The sequence below is a fragment of the Lepus europaeus genome, chromosome 20, assembly GCF_033115175.1.
Source record: "Lepus europaeus isolate LE1 chromosome 20, mLepTim1.pri, whole genome shotgun sequence".
Classification (NCBI taxonomy): Eukaryota; Metazoa; Chordata; class Mammalia; order Lagomorpha; family Leporidae; genus Lepus; species Lepus europaeus.
This window is the reverse complement of record NC_084846.1, coordinates 57,444,042-57,464,145: the sequence shown is the minus strand read 5'-3', so window position 1 is coordinate 57,464,145 and position 20,104 is coordinate 57,444,042. Positions and strand designations below refer to the sequence as shown.

General features: G+C 41.8%; 1 long non-coding RNA gene across 1 annotated transcript in view; it reads right to left on the bottom strand.

The window, feature by feature from the left end:
* Positions 1 to 20,104, bottom strand: part of LOC133749586 (uncharacterized) — a 629,472-nt gene that overhangs the window by 119,859 nt on the left and 489,509 nt on the right. The window contains exon 6 of the long non-coding RNA XR_009864601.1: positions 15,409 to 15,499. This is a non-coding gene — a long non-coding RNA (uncharacterized LOC133749586). The remainder of the gene's footprint in view (positions 1 to 15,408; positions 15,500 to 20,104) is intronic.

Genomic DNA, 20,104 nt, shown 5'->3' with positions numbered 1-20,104 from the left:
GAATTTGCTGAGACTTGCTTTATAGCCTAGTATGTGGTCAATCCTAGAGAAGTTTCCATGTACTGCTGAGAAGAATGTAAATTCTTTATGTGTAGTATGAAAAGTTCTATAGATATCTGTTAGATCCATTTCGGCTACAGTGTCGTTTAAATCTGATGTTTCCTTGTTGATCATCTGTCCAGTTGATCTGAATATTTCTGAGAGTAGAGTATTGAAATAGTCCCCCAGTACTATTGTATTGGAATCTAAGTCTCCATTTAAGTCCCTTAACATATCTTTTAAATAAACCAGTACCCTGTGATTAGGTGCATATACATTTATCATAGTTACATCTTCCTGTTGAATTGATCCCTTAATCATTACATAGTGCCCCTCTTTGTCTCTCTCAACAGTTTTTGTGTTAAAGTTTATTTTGTCTGATATTAAGATGGTTATGCCCACTCTCTTTTCATTTCTGTTGGCATGGTATATCTTTTTCCAGCCTTTCACTTTCAGTCTGCATGCAGCTTTGTTGGAAAGATGTGTTTCTTGTAGGCAGCATATAGATGGGTTTTGTTCCTTAACCCATTCAGCCAATCTGTGCCTTTTAACTGGAGAATTGAGGCCATTAATGTTCAATGTGACTATTGATAAGTGGTAACTTTGCCCTGCCATTTGCCAAAGATATTTTCTATTATATGCTTTGAACTTCCTGTGATCTTTTGCTGTGAGGTTTCCTTCCTTTACCTTATATCATATTGATGACCGTGTTTCTGTGTTTCACACATCTTTAAGCATCTTTTGCAGGGCTGGATGCACGGCGACAAATTCTTTCAATTTCTGTTTTCTATGAAAGGTCTTTTTTTTTGACAGGCAGAGTGGACATTGATAGAGAGAGATAGAGAGAAAGGTCTTCCTTTTGCCATTGGTTCACGCTCCAATGGCTGCCGCAGCTGGTGCACTACAGCCGGCACACCACGCTGATGCGAAGGCAGGAGCCAGGTGATTATCCTGGTCTCCCATGGGGTGCAGGGCCCAAGCACGTGGGCCATCCTTCACTGCATTCTCTGGCCACAGCAGAGAGCTGGCCTGGAAAAGGGGCAATCGGGACAGAATCCAGTGCCCCGACCGGGACTAGAACCCGGTGTGCCGGCACTGCAAGGTGGAGGATTAGCCTATTGAGCCATGATGCTGGCCTTATGAAAGGTCTTTATTTCACCTTCATTCACAAATGAGAGCTTTGCAGGATATAATATTCTGGGGTGGCAATTTTTCTCTCTTATCACCTGGGCTATGTCTCGCCATTCCCTCCTAGCCTGTAGGGTTTCTGATGCGAAGTCTGCTGTGAGTCTAATTGGAGCTCCTCTGAGAGTAATCTGACATTTCTCTCTTGCACATTTTAAAATCTTTTATGTTTCACTGTAGTGAGTTGGGTTATAATTTGTCATGGTTCTATGTGCTTCCTGTACTAGGATATCTCTGTCCTTCTCCAAACCTGGGAAGTTCTCTGCAAGTATCTCACTACAAAGGCCTTCTAATCCTTTCTCTCCATGCCTCAGGAACTCCTAGATTTCAAATGTTGGGTTTTTTAATAGTATCCTGTAGTTTCCCAACAATATTTTTTAGATTTCTAATTTCCTCTTCTTTTCTTTGGTTTGACTGTATACTTTCCTGTGCTCTGTCTTCTAAGTCTGATATTCTCTCTTCTGTTTCACTGACTCTGTTTTTAAGGCTCTCTAATGTGTTTGTCATTTGATCTATTGAGTTCTTCATTTCATTTTGATTTCTCTTCACTATCACACTTTCTTGTTCTACTAGTTTCTGCATTTCATTTTAATTCCTCCTTAATATTTCATTTTCATGAGAGAGATTTTCTATCCTGTCCAGTAAGGATTTCTGTAGTTCAAAAATTTATTTTTGAAAACTTCTAAATGTTCTTATCATAAATTTTTTAAAATCTGTATCTTGCATTTCTTCTATCTCATCATCTTCATAATCTTGGCTTGGGGTGTCTTGTCCATTTGGGGGTGTCATAATGTCTTCCTTGTTCTTGTTTCCTTGGTTTCTGTGTTTGTTGCTTGGCATTGTGGAGATATTCTTTGGATTCTCACTGTGGCGTTTTTTTTCTTGTTATACTATGACTGTATTAAGTGGACTGTCTGCTTTTGAAGGAGCCTTATAGGCTTGAGATGGGTGTGTCCAGAGAGCTCTGTTTGGTTCTTCAGGGTTAAGGGTGTGCCAAAGGTGACACACTCAGGTTAGGCATGGTAAATCTCTCTCTCTCTCTCTCTCTTTTTTTTTTTTATTCAGATGGGAAGTAATACTGCACAGCTGAGTAGAACTGAAGGTAATCAGCTTCCGATCTCTGTCTCCTGTGGGTACACTAGTCCTCTGCTCTTTCTCAAGGGCCACACAAAGAATCTGTGCTGCCCTCAGTGTGGGGTCAAATTCACCTGCAGTCTCCCACTGTGTTGCCAAGGTTACCTAATTGTAGCGTCTCTGGAGAGTACTCACGTGAACTCTGAGTTCTCTCACCCACCGTCTCTGTTCATTAGCTCCACACATTCACTAGGTCCTAACCTCCTGTTATTTCACACACACACCCCAGAGTCAGGTTTTTCTGCTTGACTGAGGGTGGGTGCAGCTCTGAGGTCACGCACAGCCCTGAAGTCATGCAGCTTTTACTTATTTCCAAAATGGCGCCTTGTCTTTGTCTTGCTCGCCTTTGCAAGGTGGGTGGAGAGAGAGAAACTAGCCTGTATTGGTCCTTTTTTTTTTTTTTTCCCCTCTCTCTTCTAGTTAGCCTGGTGAACTTTCCCCGGCGGTGCTTCAAGCCTCGTTCCCTCTAGGCTCTATCTGCTGTTTTCCCGCCAATGCCTCACCTCCCCTTCCAGCACAGATGCTTAGACTCTGCGGTTGGGCTCCTGAGCCATGGGGGTCCTTGCTCTCCCCATAGGTCGTCTGTGTCACGTCCACTGGATCCGGAAGAGTTTCCTCTGCAATTTTTTCCCTGAGCCTTTCCCTGAAACTACAGTAACTCCACTTTTATTAAACTATCTTTTCCCGGACTATCAGTGCGCATCCTCATTATTCTGCCATCTTGGCTCCGCCCTACAATATGCTATTTTTTAATTAATGAATGAATTTGAAAGGCAGAGCAACAGGGGGAGAGAGAGAGAGAGAGAGAGAGAGAGAGAGAGAGACCGAGCAGCTAACTTCCACAGATTCATTCCCCAGATGGCCATGACAGCCAGGTCTGAATAGGGTTGAAGCCAGGAGCTAAGCACTCCATCCTGGTCTCCCACATGGTGGCAGATGACCAAGTGCTTCAGCCGTCTTCTGCTCCCTTCCCAGGCACAGAAGCAGGAAGCTGGATCAGAAGCAGAGCAGCTGGGCCTCAAGCCAGCATTGTGATATGATGCCACTGACACAAGCAGCAGCTTAACCTGCTGCACTACAATGCAGGCCCTACTCATCTACGTTCACTAAATGTCCTCTAATAATTCACTCTTCTGTGAATTATGCAGGATTTTCATGATTTCATAGTTTCTTTTCAGATTGGAATTTATTAACTCTTTTCATATTCCTTTATAGGCTTTTTTTAAAGCAACTGCAACATAAATTATTGGCTTATTAAGATCTAATTTTCTTATTTTTTTTGGTGAAGTATTAAGTCCTTTAACATAATGTAAATTTAAAATACATTGTCTCAAAAGCTAAAATAAAGAAAGAAAGGGAGAATAAGGAGTGAGAGAAGCAGAGGGCAGAGAGAGGAGGGAGGGAGGAAGGCAATGTCATTATATTCTTAGAATTGTATTTACAAAGCACATTCATTGAATCTGTTAAAAATTAAAAGTAAAAATAAAATATGTAATTTTTACTTGGAACATTTGTATTACCTGGATTATCCAAAGACTTACGATATTATCTCCATCTGTCATTTTTCTATGTGCCACGTTAACATCAGATTAGTTACCTTCTTTTTTTTCATTTTCAATTCCCTTTATATACAGAAGATCAATTTAGTATATATTAAGTCGATTTCAACAGTTTGCACCCGCATAGAAACACAAAGTGAAACATACTGTTTGAGTACTAGTTATAGCATTAAGTCACAATGGACAGCACATTAAGGACGGAGATCCCACATGAGGAGCAAGTGCACAGTGGCTCCTGTTGTTGACCCAACAAATTGACACTCTAGTTTATGGCGCCAGTAACCACCCTAGGCTCTCGTCATGAGTTGCCAAGGCTATGGAAGCCTTCCAAGTTTGCCGACTCTGATCATATTTAGACAAGGTCATAAAAGACAGAATGAGGATAGTAACCAATGATCCTAAGAGTGGCATTTACCAGGTCTGAACAATTATACAGCATTAAGTGGGGAAGAGGACCATCAGTACACATAGGTTGGGAGTAGAGCCATTAGTGGTAGAGTAGAGGTTATGATTATGAAGGAATGAGGCCCAAGTGCACTAGACAGGGTCTAGAACAAAGGACAGAGTCATTATTAGAGGAGCTAAGAAAGGTGCCGTCTAAGCTACAATTAAGTTTTCTGATTGAGAGACAAATAGAACCTGACAGAAGGGGCTTGATAATAATCTGTTGGGCTTTAGGCCTTGTAAGTTAAGAGGCCCAGACCTATCTATCTCTTTGTATGGGGTCCATCCTAAGGGAGGTGTGAACCTCCTAGGGGAAGGCACTCTGTTGACCTTCATTAGATTAGTTACCTTCTAAACCAAGACAATAGAGGCAGGTGGTCAGAGCTTGTTTCTATCACCAGGCAGTAACCTCTTCTGTTGCTTTCATGTTTTTCTTTGTCTCCCTGTTTTTACCTGGTACCATTTCCTTCTGCCTGAAGAATGCCCTCTGGAACAATCATCAGTACAGCGGGGCTCTTGACATATTTTTAGTCTCCCTTCTGAAAACACTTTTATCTCCTCTATTCTTGAAGCTACTTTTGCTGGGCGTGGACAACCAAGTTTGTAATTATTTCTGCTCTGGATACAATCTGGATTCTTTTGTTTCAAATAAAAAGTCAACAGTGACTCTTTTGAGAAGAACTTGTTTTTATATGTATTTGTGTTAAAAATCTCCAAGTTTGTTTGTCTGTAGTTTTCTTATGAGGCAGGAATTTCTTTAATTATAATGCCTGGTATTCTTATGCTCATTAAACTATTAAGTTTTCTGTGGTCCGAAAGCATGTATTGAACCTTCATCATCGATGGTATGGTACTCAGAGACAATGCCTCTGGTAGGTGATTAAGACCTGAGAGTTTCCCTCAGGAGTAGGGTTAACTAACACCTCATCAAAGAGGCTTCACACTGCACTGGCCCCTTTCTCTCATCTGTCTTTCCCACCACGGAAGACCACAGTGTTCAGGTGCCAACTGAAAGCAGAGAGGCCCTCAGTAGACAGTGAAGCTGCCGTGACTCAGCTTCAGTCTCATGGCCTCTAGAACCCTGAAAAATAGCTCTGTTATTTATAAATCACCCAGTCTTAGGTATTTGTTATAGAAGCAAGAATAGATGAAGTCTTTCACCAGTTTGGCAAAGTTCTCTCGCTGTATGTTCACTGTCTCTTCCATCTATTCTCTCGTATTTCTCCTTCCATGACTCTTATTAAAATATATTCTAGACCTTTATCATCTAGACCACTAATCCTCTAACACTGTGCTCTGTAATTCTGTCATACCTTTATGCTTCCTTCTAGATTTGATTTTCTGAACTGCTTCCAGTTTGCCAATTCTCTCTTTAGCTATCTCTAATGTAAGGTTAAAGCCATCCACTGAGATACTCATTTTAGATATGATTTTCAGTACTTAGCTCTTTTACAGACCAGCCTTTTTATTTATGTAGTTGCTACTTCTCTACTCATATTTTCAATCTTGTCCTAATCTGTAAATAGAGTTGAGCATATTTATTTCTCAATCTTTGGCAATAATTCCAACATATACAGTTCTTGTGGTCCTCTTTGGATTTCTGATGGTTCTTCTTCAGATTGCCTTGTCTTCTCATGTATCTGTCTTTACTTACAGGACAGAAATTCTGTTATATTCCTACAATGATTCTTTTCCTTTGGCAAATACTCTGAAGAAGTACTTGTTAAGTTTTAAAGAACTATTCAAGAATACACATGCAATTATATCATTAAATACAGTAAGAAGATTTGTGCATTAATATAATTTAATACATTAATACTTGCAAATCCCCCTTCCCAGGTACAGGCTACATTTCCAATTGGCAGGGGGTAATTCTGGCATAAGATATTTAGGGAGACCAAAACCCAAGTGTTCAAACAAAACTGCAGTTCCAGTAATAAACAGAAAATTGTTCCCTCGATTTATTGTCTGATCCTACAAATAGCAAGAACAAGTGAGATTTTCTATGGCTACATAGGCTCTCAAAGACATCTCACGCTTGTTTTCCACAAAAGAAGGACACAGTAAGATGTTCCCAGATGCACTGACTGAACCTCGTTCTCTGAAATGCCTCTGAGTATGTAGTTCAGCGCCCTTCAGCGTTGCTAAGAGTCCTGAGAGCGTTTGTGCTTCCATGGCCTTTGCTTTCCCGGGCTCATGTCATAGTTAAGTCATCCATTTCCATGTTCCCTTACCACTGATTTTTCTCTCACTGGACAATAGTGCTATTTGCTCATTTTCCTAGCTGTGGACAATGTTGATCTAAGCCACAAAGTCTGAGCATGTTAGTCCTCTCCTATGCAGCCCTCCTGCCTGGACTCTTAACACCCCTGTTCATTCTTCCTGACAACAGCCTTAGTAAAACACGAACAAGACCACACTTCTCCCCTGTGGCTCCCTTCTCTGTCCTGGTGTGCCACTTCGCTCTCACTCCTGTCTCCCTCACTAACTGCTCTCCACCACTTTGGCCTTAGCTGTCCGTCAGAGGCCAGCCCTGATGCTATTCCTAGGGCTTTCATTAGCCCTGCCTCTCACCTCCTTCTCTTCACAAGCTATTCATGTTCCAACTCTGAGCTGGCACCCAGAGCACACTTCCTTACTCACGTCAGTACAGCAGCACCCTCTGTCATTCACTGCTGTTCTCTCATTTTATATTTTCCATAACACCTGCCAGTTTAGGAAAATACCACTTTTAATAAGTTTTCATTTTTTTTTAACTGATAAAAATTGTCCATATTGATGGGGTCCCTTGTGATGTTTTGGCACATGTAAACATTGAATAATGTTCACATCAGGGCAAACATATTTCTCACCTTATTTATCATTTCTTTATGATGAAAATATTCAAAATTGTTTCTTCCAGATTTTTTAGAAAAATATGCAGTGTATTATCATTATTGATAGTTACCCACTGTGCAACAGAAAGGGCAGAACTTCTTTTTCCTAACTACGCCTTGCACTTGCTAATCTACTCTTTATTTATTTATTTATTTATTTATTTAACGTGAGTCAAGAACACAAAGTGGGGAGTAGTCTCACATTTTACTTTCCTCGAGCTCTAACAGGTGAGCCTGCATCAGCTTCATTGTTAAGAGACACTCGAGATTGCTGGATGGACGACAAAGTACGTAATTATTCCCACCAACATGATTCATTGTCAGTTCCCTGAGCCTTAATTCATATGGGATGAATCAAAGAGCATCAAGTAACTTGTAAATACAAGTGAGTTATACAATAGGAGAGAAATCCTGTTTAGGAAACACAAAATTTTTCTACTGAACTTTTTTTTTTATTTGACAGGTAGAGTTATAGACAGAGACAGAGAGAGAGACAGAGACAGAGACCTTTCTTCCTTCCATTGGTTCCCTCCCCAAATGGCTGCTACAGCCAGAGCTATGCCGATCCAAAGCCAGGAGCCAGGGGCTTCCTCCTGGTCTCCCATGCAGGTGCAGGGACTCAAGCACTTGGGCCATCCTCCACTGCACTCCCGGGCCACAGCAGAGAGCTGGACTGGAAGAGGAGCAACTGGGACTAGAACCTGGCACCCATATGGGATGCCGGCATTGCAGGTGGAGGATTAACCAAATGAGCCACAGTGCTGGCCCCTCTACTGGACTTTAACATCCTCTCTGTTCCAGAGGAATCTACTCCTTTGCCCTACATACTCTAGTGCTTTACATAGTACCATTGTATGTGCCAGCACATGTGTGTGCTAGTGATTTGCTTATTCCCTTTCACATGTAAGTTCACCTTTCAATGTGTGTTCTGTAAGAATAGATGGACCCTCTTGATTTATTTCTCCAGAGAGAGTGCAATGTTAGGAGAGTGCTAGCAGGAAACCACAGGCGAGAAGGGTTTCCCCTTATCGCACAGCTGCAGCACAGCGCGGGGGGTCAGAAATGCCGCTGTGTGGACAGCTCGTGGAGAGCGTGCAGTGCCTCATGCAGGCCTGCAGCAAATGAACTTCCACAGCTTTGCAGTCTTGCCCTGGAGCCAAACTCTCATGGGTCTTTTGATCTAGCTACCTATTGCCCTAAAGGTCTCTCATCCACGTTTGCACCCTGATTCTCCATGGAGGTCCATAAGAAGCCTGTCTGAAGCATGCGGGGGATCCCACAAGGCTGCTCTTCCCACTGCAGACCCTGTGAGAGAGCCTAAGACACTGGGGATTCTCAATTCTCACCAAGCTTCTACTGAGCACCACACTGTCGCCTGCAGCCCAAAGGGGTCCCACCACACTGCGTGCCTCTGCCACCCCTGCTGGGTCTGCTCCAGGCCTGTGTTCTGCTCGGCACCTCCTTGAGTGCCCAGAGCCTGTAAACCAGATGCAGCCAGGCCAAACCACAGGACCTCTCGCGGGCAGCCCAGTGTGTCCACTACAGCTTTTTCCATGAATCTAGGCCCCTTCCAAGTTTGTCCTCACTTGGACTCTCTCTCCCCCTTCTCTCCAAGCGTCTCTGTCTCATCATTTTCCATTTGTCTGCAAAATACAGTCACTTCTGTACCAGAGTTTCCTTATTCTGCCGTTCAACTTCCCTCCTTCAGCCAGCAGTGTGGGCTCTGCTGGGCCTACCATGTGGTTCCTCCAGCCTTGCTGGGCCCAGCCAGACTCAGTTCACTTCACCAATTCATGTTGCAAATGCACAAAGTACTTTAAACCATTAGTGGAAAATGGAATTAAAAGTTTGATTTCAACAATTCTTCGAAATCCACGCACAGCTTTTACATAACATAACATTTTCCACAAACAACTCCTTGTATGCAAGGATTTCATTTTTTTCACAAAAACAAACATGTTTTAATTTCAGTTTCCATGAACATTATAAAGTACCCACATATGTACTCTTTCTAAATGTTCATTATTAAGAACATGGTACAACTTCATTGATCATAAATCTTTGATTTAACTACGATCATTTCCTAAAAGGAATGTACTGCAAAGACTATGCACATTTTAGAGATTTTTGACACCAAGATGCCTTCAGAAAGAGCAACAGATACTTCTTCTAGAAAAGCATAGGATGTCTGATTCCATCAATTACAGCAAGGTTGTTTATGAGAGGAGAAAAGGAAAGCACTGCTTGTCCAGAGCATCCTCCAGCCTACAGAGCGTCCAGCAAAGGCGAGGTGAGCCCATGTGCCACAGCTTGTGCTGGACTCCCAGAGGTTATCACTTAGAGAAATAAAAGCAGTACTGGATAAAAAGTTATTTCTAGGTCCCTCTCAGTGTGTAAACCCTCCATACTCCAGAGCCCTCGCCCTTTGCGTCCGCCACCAGAAAACAGAACCCCTTCACAGCTCACTTTGTCATTCATCAAACAGCTCCAAAGAAGCCAGGAGGTTTACAGCCAGGTGAGGTGTAGGTTTAAAAGCTTACCACAGCACTCCCTGCTTACTACCATCCTGGGTGAAAAAAAGCATTTGGAATTTGAAACCCATCACAGAAAGGTAAAATAATACTAATAATAATACCCATCGACACCACCGGAGTATCAGGCTTGTTTGTTTCCATGGAGAGAAGCATGATTGAGTTCTGAGAAAGAGGACACTGGTTCACCACAGAAGCTCAGAATGTGAGATCCTGACAAGAGGACGTGGGTGACGCAGCCAGCCTGCAGCCTGTCTAAATCAGGAGACATCTCTTCAGACTCAAATTAGAGGACAGCGGCTTCCTTTGTGCGGACACTGGGTCAAAACTAAACATTCAACCAGGAAAAGGGAAGGAGTCAAGGTGGTTAAAAACTTGGAAATCGACTTACAAAACACCCAATAAATCGGAAGAATGATCAGAGCTTCGGACCTTACCTCAGTCGTTAGTTAGGAAGCCCAGAACTACTTTTACTTATCTGGGAATTGAAAAGAAGCCAATGCCTCTGCTCCAAACTCTGGGCAATTCACCTGCCAAAATATTTGTTCTTTCCTCAAACACCCCAATTTTGAAACTTGACTTGAAGAACCAGCTCTCAATCTTAGGGACTATGTGTATCTCATGTTTGTATATTTATGTATGTGTGTGTGATTTATTTTTATTTTATTTGAAAATGAGAGAGAGAGAGAAACTTCATCTGCTCTTTCGCTCCCCAATGTCTACCACACCTGGGGCTGGGCCAGGCTGAGCCAGGAGTCAAGAATGCTAGAAGGCTCTCCCATGTGTGTGACAGGAACCCAAGTGCTTAAAACATCCCCCTGCTGCCTCCCACAGGGTGTCAATCAACAGGAAGCTAGAATAAAAAATGGAGCAGTATGGGATGCAGGTGTCCCAAGGTGCATCTTAACTGTTGCACCAAATGCCTGCCCCATGTGCAAATATACGGACTGTTTTGCCCAGTCAACTGCTCGAGCTCACACAAATCATGCCACACTGATGTGCCAATTAGTCTTAGACTTGATCACTGACGCTCTCCTTGTTGCAAATGTTTTGGACAAGTTGCAGAGGGATCACCCATGTTTAGGCTAATTGATACAGCCATCAGAAGTAACTCCCAGTATTTTAAATGGGATAATAGTTTCTCCACCTTCTGAATAATTGAACTGTGAAAGTTTAGGGGCTTAATGCTTTTAAAATCTTCTTGATGTCCTTGAGAATAGGATCCTACTAAAATGCAAATGTTCCTTACTCCTCTGCTGTGTTACTTCATACTTGCACAAATAAGATGCAAACACTGGTGAATGAATTCCATTTTGATTAGTCCCGTGACTCCTATCCGCTGGCCAGAGCCATTCAGTGTCCTATTAATAGACATATGAAACACTGGAAACAGCATTCCTCTGAGCATGAACTTCACGTTGACAGGGAACGAAAAGCGGCATTTTCTTTGAGAAGTGCCTGCACTCAGCAACCCCAAGCTGGGGCTGCTTCAAAGCGACTTCCTGCAGAGAGACAGACTCCCTTCTGAGGAACAAAGGGGCCAAAGCTCTTCTGGATCTCAGCATCACAAGGTGCTGTAGGCGGCAGCATTTCAAAGTCCCTCTCATCCCCTTCAGCGGGACAATGTCACTTTAGTGAAATGGAACTAGGTGGAAAAGCAAAGAGAAATCACACAGCTTTTTGTCTCCTACCCAGCAAGTCTAAAGCTCTATCACATTCCTCTTTTGTTGAGGAAATAAAAATGTTTAATCATGTACTGGGGTCCCTAACATGTGCAGAATTCACAATTAGACACTAAAATTTACAGATCTGTGGTAGGCACAATGGTGTCTACATCCTAAGCCCCAGAACCTGTGAATATGGTACCTTCCAAGGAAGAGGAATGGTGTAGGTATGATTAAGTTATCTTGAGCTGAAAGAGATTGTCCTATATTATCCAGGGGCGTTAACTAAGCAACAGCGGTTCAAGTCAGAAAAAAAAAAAGAGAGAGACGTGACCACAGAACCAGAGGCTGAGTGATGAGGTCTGTAGGTTGTGGAAGGGGACAGCAACAAACACAAATTGTTGATCGACGGTGAAGTAACACCTTGACGGTAGGGACTCCATTTTGGAGCACCTGAGACCCCATCCTGGGAAGGCACCCCACCCCCAACCACCACCATGAGACTCTGGTCTGAAACTATGATCTAAGGCAGTAACAGTCCACTACATCACACTTGGCAACCTGCATCGCACTTGGCAAAGCATAGAAACCCACCTGCATGATCACTCAAGCTTGGGAGCCGATAGGCTGCACCTGAGTTAATGTTAAAATTGTAATTTGTCAATGTCCTACATATGATTTAGGCCAGTACCTGGATTAATGTCAAGATTATAATTGAGATTGTATAAGATTATAATTGATATTAGTTTTGCATAAGTTTTAGGTCAGCTTGACGCCAGTAGCCATGTGTTCCCCCCTGATCCCAGAAAGCATGTATTCCTTTCCCCCACCCCGTGTCGATTCTGTTGTTTTTGCCTTTGTAAACTCCATTGCTTCGGGCTCGGGGTCAAGAGTTCTCTGGGGCATGAGCCTGCTCTCCACCGCCAACAGTCAAAAACCATCACATTTTATCAATGTGTGGCGCTCCTCTGTTTGCACTTGCTCAGGTACAACACTGGAAGCTAAAAAAGGCAGGAGAAAATATCCTGCCCAAAAGAATGCAGAGTTGCCAACTCCCGGATATGAGACATCTGAACATCAAAACTGTGAGAATATAATCTGGGGTTTTTAAGCCACCAGGCTTGTAGTAATTTGTTAGAACAGCAATAGGAGATTAACTGAGGAACCCAACAGCAAATTTTGAGCTCCTATACTGAATTCAGGATTGTGACTGCTTGTTGAACTCATGAAGCGACACTCAGGATAAAGCCAGAACACCAGGAAAGTCTCCACCCACGCAGGACATCATGTAGTAAAATGACTTCCAGGAGCTAAGCACTGCCTGGAATAGATACTGGAGCAATCGTCCTAAAATTTTTTTAAAATAAAAAGCAAGCAAACAAACAAAGAAAAAAACACCAAGAATGCCTAAACACCACCCCTGGGAGCAGGCACTGGGGCAGCAGTGAAGCCACCACCTTCTCGGAGTGCCTGGATGGAGTCCCATCTCTCATTCCAATCCAGCTTCCTGCTATTACACCCAGGAGGTAGCACAGGATGGCATAAGTGTTTGGGTTCCTGCCACCCATGTGGGAGACCTGGATGGAGTCCTGGGCTCTTGGTTTTGAAGTGGCTCAGCCCTAGCTCTTACAGGCATTTGGCAAGTGAACCAGCAGATGGAAGATTACTCTCTTCCTTGTCTCTCCCCTCTCTCTCTGCCTGTGTCATTCTGCCTTTCAAATAAATCAATCTTAAACACACACACACACACACACAAATAACTACCCCTTTTATCCAGTCCGGCTACCACTTGAAAAGGCTCTGGCCTAATAGATTACTTGTTTAAACATTTTGTGTGATATCAAAATTTATGTCCAACTTATTAGTCGAGCCCCATCTCCACCCTAGGCTCAGTACATGTCAGGTGCATCCCCTAAACCAACACACCAGCGCTGGGCCCACTGACAGTTCCTGACTCACCTGGCAAATGTCTGCTTCCGCCAAGGGCTCAGCAGGGCAAACAGAAGCCTTTCTCAAAGTCTTTTCTGACTTTCTAAATCCCTTTCCTGAGACCCTAAACATTTTTGTGAAATGAACACTGTCACCTTTTCAATGTTATAACATAATACAATTTCTACTTATGATACAATTCATTTTTTAAAAAATCTGCCAGTTCCAGTTTGATTATGAGATATCAAAGATGGAAAGAGGTGTCTCCAATAATTGCACCCTTTATACTTACATTTTTAAAAAGAGTGAACAAACAGGAGTATACAAACATTTAGAGTACAGGGTAAAGCACACACAGGCTTCAATGAGTTGGATTTGTATGCAGGCCAATGACTGCTACAAGCTCTGTGGCAACAAAACCCCCTCCTGACCAAGGCCAACAGGGGCCCGTGAGACCTGGTCTCTGGGTCTTCCATTTTCCCTCAGCCCCCTCATCCCGCTCCCGGGCCCTGCTAACCATCTTTACGTTACTCAAAATAATGATCATTCTTCCTGCCTTAGGAATTATGCAAATCTCTCTGGCCATTATACAACCCACACTGATGCCATCCATTTTCGCTCTTTATCCCACAGGTGGTATTGCTAACTCCCTTCTAACCAAAAGGTCTCATGTTAAATACCAATTGTCATAAACGCCCTCTGTACCCATGAATCCAGTGTAGATCCGGGTTATCACACTCTCTCACAAGCCAGATTCCTTTCTTATATTGCCCAACCTTTAATTGTATGCTCGTGCCACTTTGTGAAGTTTAAGCATATTCCTCTGGAATGTTGTTCTATGAAGACAGATACCAAGACATTTCCTCTCCCTGCTTTTGTAAACCCTAAGCCTTGCAAAGGCTGTACGCATACATTTTTGTCATAAAAGAAAATAAATAAAAAACTGATAAATACATATCTAGCACTGAGTAAAAGGTGTTTATGCCATTTTATTTTACTTCTAGCTTATAAAATATTTGCCAATTATTATGATAAGTAGGTACTGGTTTAAATAGGAATTATAACTGAATAGATTAGCAGATTAACTCCTACATGCTTTACCCAAACATCAAAGTTTTGCTCAAGAAAACAAAGGACACTTGACACTGGATTGCCTTCATGCTCCAACAAATGTTTAAGCCAAGCAGCAGAGGGTCAAGCTAGGTAATTTCTGAATCCGTTTCAATAAGGTCCAAGGCTCTATTTTTGGTTCAGAGACTTGTACTTCTAGTGAAAAAAAAAAAAGTAGCCTTTTGATTTTTTCCAGTAATCTTTGTGATCGATCAAAGATGGTTTAATGGGAAAAAAAAAACAAAACCGTAATCCAGAAGATGGAGTTTTAACTGATTTGAGGAAATGAATGACAGCATCCTGAAACGGTTAAGTGTGTAAGCTCGGGAGTCATCCTTGCTAAACCTGAGCCTGACCTGTAGTTTTGTATCCTAGGCACGTCACTTAACCTCTCCAAGATTCAATTGCCTCATCTATAAATCGGAGATAATGCCACACGAAGTTCTCTTAGGAGTAAATGAATAACTAAGTTGCTCTAAGCAGAGTGTCTGGCCTGGCATATAATAAGATCTTGATAAATGTCATTTATCTTGTTCATCCTGATTCGGCAATGAAAACTGCTAGAACAGAAAAACCAAATACGACTGTGAGGACACCACTATCTCACAACCGTATCACACGTTGCCAAGCGATTCCAGCACAGAACCCTGAGGAACCAGCTTTGTGTTCAGAATCCTTCCCAACCCACCCCTCCAAATAGCCACCTGCAAATGATCACATGGGCACAAGAATTAAAACCTCCTTGTGCTAACTAAACTTGATAGGACCCAGATTGTCTGTGATGCTCTAGCACAGGGCGGCAAGTATATGAAAGGTATCAGGACCAGAGTGCTACAGAGATAATTGCATCATTCATCTTCATTTGGAAATGCAGTAAACACACACACACATGCACACACACGCACGCACACACACACAGTGTTGAATAGATTCTTACCCATTATCCCTGGAGAAAAAAGAAGCACTGTCCGCCTTGACCATTCTTGTCTCCCTGGTGTCACGGTGAGAGCATTTCTGGGAAGAGAATGCTGTTGGTGGAACAAGCAAGGACAACTGTAAGCATACAGCCCCTACTCCATCACATACACAGTGCACCTATCCCGTCCTGTAGCACTAGAGGCATGGTGTGGGCGGTTATGTGGGACCACAGTGTTACAGCCTGAGAATTGAATGGAGGTGTTTTTTTGTTGTTGTTGTTTTGTTTTTTTTTTTTTAGGTGTGATCTGATGCATTTGGCATACCAGATTTAAAATGTAATAAAAGAAAAAATAATAAAAAAGAATGTAATAAAAGACTAGTCTTAATGTAAAATAAAATCTCACAGATTTTTATCATCATGTATCTGTAGCATTCAAATTGTGGAAATCTGTTGGCGAACAAAGGGCACAAATTAATGGTGTTGAATGGTTCGGGATACATTTGCTAACCGCTCACACACATTTAATATTTAACGGAAAGAATAGATAGTGCTACTGACTGAAATAAATGGAAAGAGACCATTCATTAGTCCTCTTTGTTCCTCCTATTGCAGCTCAGTGAATCTTAAAAGTCCTGATTATTGGCCACCAAAGATCTGAGTCATGGGGCCGGTGCTGTGGCACAGCGGGTTAAAGTTCTGGGCTGCACTGCTAGCATCCCATATGGGCGCCGGTTCAAGTCCTGGATGCTCCACTTCTGATCCAGCTCCCTGCTAGTGCAGCAGAGAATGGCCCAAGTGCTTGTGCCCCACCTCTGTACCCGTGGGGGAGACCTGGAAGAGGCTCCTCCTGGCTTTGGCCTGGCCTGGCCATTGTCGTTGTGGCCATTTGGAGAATGAACCAGGGAATGGAAGATGTTTCTCTCTCTGTCTCTACCTCTCTCTGTAACTCTGCCTTTCAAATAAATAAAAATAAATCTTCAAGAAAATTTTGAGTCATGCTGGGTTGGGACGTGGCACAGTGTTCTACTTGCCCATTGGGATGCCCATATCCCATATTAGAGTTCTTGGCTCAAGTTCCAGCTGCTCTATTTCCATTTCAGCTTCCAAACCCCTCACCCTAACCTAAATCCTAACCTAAACCCTAACCCTAAAGCTAATGCGATGGCTCAAGTACTTGGGTCCCTGACACCCATGTGAGACCTGGATGCAGCTCAGGCTCCTGGCTTCTGGGTGGCCCATCCCTGGCTGTTGTGGGCATTTGGAAGAGGGAATCCAAAAGTAATTTGGTAATCCAAAGAGTTCTCTTTTACCCATCACCTCATTTCCCCTATTAGTATCTCACAACTAATGAACTACACCCAGCTTACCCTACTTTTTTAAATCCAAAAACCTTTTTATCCCTCCTAGCTTTTAGTAATGAACACTCTGTGTTTAGACTGAATTTTTTTTTTTTAATTTTAGTACCATATATAAGGGAGAATACGCAGTTTCATTCAAATTGCTATCATCTAGTTCTATCCATTTTGATGCAAATGACAAGATTTCATCATTTTTATATTTGATTAATATTCCATTGTGTATATATACTACATTTTCTTTATTCATTCATCAGATGATGGACACCTTGGCTGAGTCCCTGTTTTGGCTACTGGGAAGAGTGCTGCTATAAACATGAGGAGCAGATATCTCTGGTTCAATGAATTCACGTCTCTTTGGTATATACCCAGTAGTGGGAGTGCTGGATCATAGGGCAGTTCTAATTCTAGTTCAGAAAAAAAATTCAATATTCTTCTCCCCAGTGGATACACTAATTTACATTCCTCCCGAAAATGTATAGAATGGAAGACCTTTCTCCACATCCTTGCCAGCCTTTGTTAACCTAACTGGAGAAACCATAACACGTGATTTCAAAGTGGAATACAAAGCTACTATATTATGTTGGAAAAAAAATAAACAGCAGAGAGACCACTGGAACAGAATAGAGTGTGCATAAATGAATCCACATATAAACAGCCAACTGATTTGTGCCAAAGTTGCCAAGAACATACACTGGAGCAAATATATTCTTTTCAATAGATAGTGCTGAGAAAACTACATGTATATGTATAGAAGAATTTAACTAAATACCTACCTCTCACCATATATAAAAAATCAATTCAGGCTAGATCACAGATCTAAATATAAGACCAGAAACTATGGCATTGCTAGAAGAAAATGTAGTAGAAATACTACAAGGCACTGGTATACTTGATGATTCTTGGATAAGACACAGGCAACAAAAGCAAAGCGAGAGAAATACTCTAACAAATTCAGAAGCTTCTGCACATAAAAAAAAATAAGTAGAATGAAGAGACACTTGTCAGAAAAAGAACCAATATCCAAAATATATCAGAAATAGAAGAAGATATGAAAAAAAAACTTCCACATTCATGGATGAGAAGAATCAAAATCATCAAAATGTCCATACTATCAAAAGCAATTTACTGATTCAATGTGATACCAATCAAAATACTGACATTATTCTCAGATCTAGAAAAAAAATGCTAAAATGCATGTGGAAACACAAGAGACTTATCTTTGACAAAGGAGCTAAAATCAACCCCTGGAGGAAGGACCGTCTCTTTAACAAAGGGTGCTGGGGGAACTGGATCTCCACATGCAGAAGTATGAAACTAGATCCATACCTTACAGCTTACACAAAAATCCTCTCAAAATGTAATGAAGACCTAAATCTACAACCTGATACCTTCAAATTAACAGCGGATACTGCAGAAACTCTGTAAGACATTGGCCTAGGCAAAGACTTTTTGGAAAAATACCCCAGAAGCCCAGGCAATTAAAGCCAAAATTGACACATGGGATTATAACATGCTAAGAAACTTCTGTACTGCAAAAGAAACACTCACCAAAGTGAAGAGGCAACTGATAAAAGGGAGAAAATATTAGCAAATTACTCTATTGATAAAGGCTTAAGATTCAGAATCTATAAAGCTCAAGAAATTCAACAACAATACAGTCCAGTTAAGAAATGGGCAAATGACTTGAACAGACATTTTTCAAGAGAGGAAATTCAAATGGCCAACAGACACTTGAGAAAACCCTCAGGATCCTTAGCCATCAGAGAAATGCAAATGCAAACCACAATGAGGTTTCACCTCATTCCAGTTAGAATGGCTTATACACATAAAACAATAAACAACAAATGCTGGCAAGGACGTGGGAAAAAATGAACCATGGTCCACTGTTGGTGGGGATGTAAACTGGTACAGCCACTGTGGAAGACAGTATAGAGATACCTCAGAGATCTGAATATAGACCTACCATATGACCCTGCCATCCTGTTCCTGGGAATTTACCCAAACCAAAAGAAATTAGCATATGGAAGAGTTATCTGTACCACACGTTCATTGCAGCACAATTCACAACAGCAAAGATATAGAATCAACCCAGATGTCCACCGGTGCCATGGCTCACTTGGCTAATCCTCCACCTGCAGCACTGGCATCCCATATAGGTGCCAGGTTCTAGTCCTGGTTGCTTCTCTTCCAATCCAGCTCTCTGCTGTGGCCTGGGAAGGCAGTGGAGGTTGGCCCAAGTGCTTGGGCGCCTTCACCCGCATAGGAGACCAGGAAGAAGCACCTGGCTCCTGGCTTCAGATGGGTGCAGTGCCGGCCATAGCGGCCATTTGGGGGGTGAACCAATGGAAGGAAGACATTTCTGTCTGTCTCTCTCATTGTCTACAACTCTACCTGTCAAATAAAAAAAAAAAACAGATGTCCATCAACTCTTGATTGGATAAAGAAATTATGGTATATATACATTATGGAATACTACTCAGCTACATAAAAAAAATGAAATCTTGTCTTTTACAACAAGATAGATGCAACTGGAAACCATTATACTTAGTGAAATAAGCCAGTCCTAAAAAGACAGATACCATGTTTTCCCTGATCTGAAGTAACTAATAGAGTACCTGAAATGTAATGTATTTGAGTGAAATAGACATTTTGAGATTCGATGATTGTTTATAGCCCTTGTCTCTTCCACTGAGGAACAGTGTTTGTGTTTTTGTTTTCTTTTTTTTCTTCATACTATTTTGTAGGATTAAGTATAAGATCATTATTTAAACTGAAAATTGTTCTATGTAAAAATTAAGAGTGATAACATGAGAGGGAGAAAGAGGAAGGAATGGAGCATGGGATAGAAGGAGGGTGGGAGGAAAGTGCCACTATGTTCCTAAATTTGTATGTATGAAACACATGAAGCTTCTGTAACTTAAATAAAATTAAAAAAATAAAGTTATAGGCAACCATAGCTCTTCAAAAAAAAAAAAAAGAAAAGAAAAGAAAAAATATGGACAGATATGGACAAAAGCCCTGCAAAGGCAGTTCTCAAAAGAAGAAATACAAAAGGCCAACAATTATATGAAAAAATGATCAGTATCAACAGGCATCAGGGAAATGCATGAAGACATAACACCTCACTCCAGTCAGAATGGCTATTATCAAAAAGAACAGAAAATAGTTTTAAATATGAAACTTTAAAATTAAATTATAATAAGTAGTTAGCATTCTGGACTTAGGTTGTCTAAAAGAGACCTACTTTTCAAAGGAATGTTTCTTAGCCCCACCCCAATTCCTGTCTCCCTTGGATCCTCAATCAGGCCCTGCCCCGAACAACGTCCACATCCTGTAAAAGGTTTATCCCTGCCCAG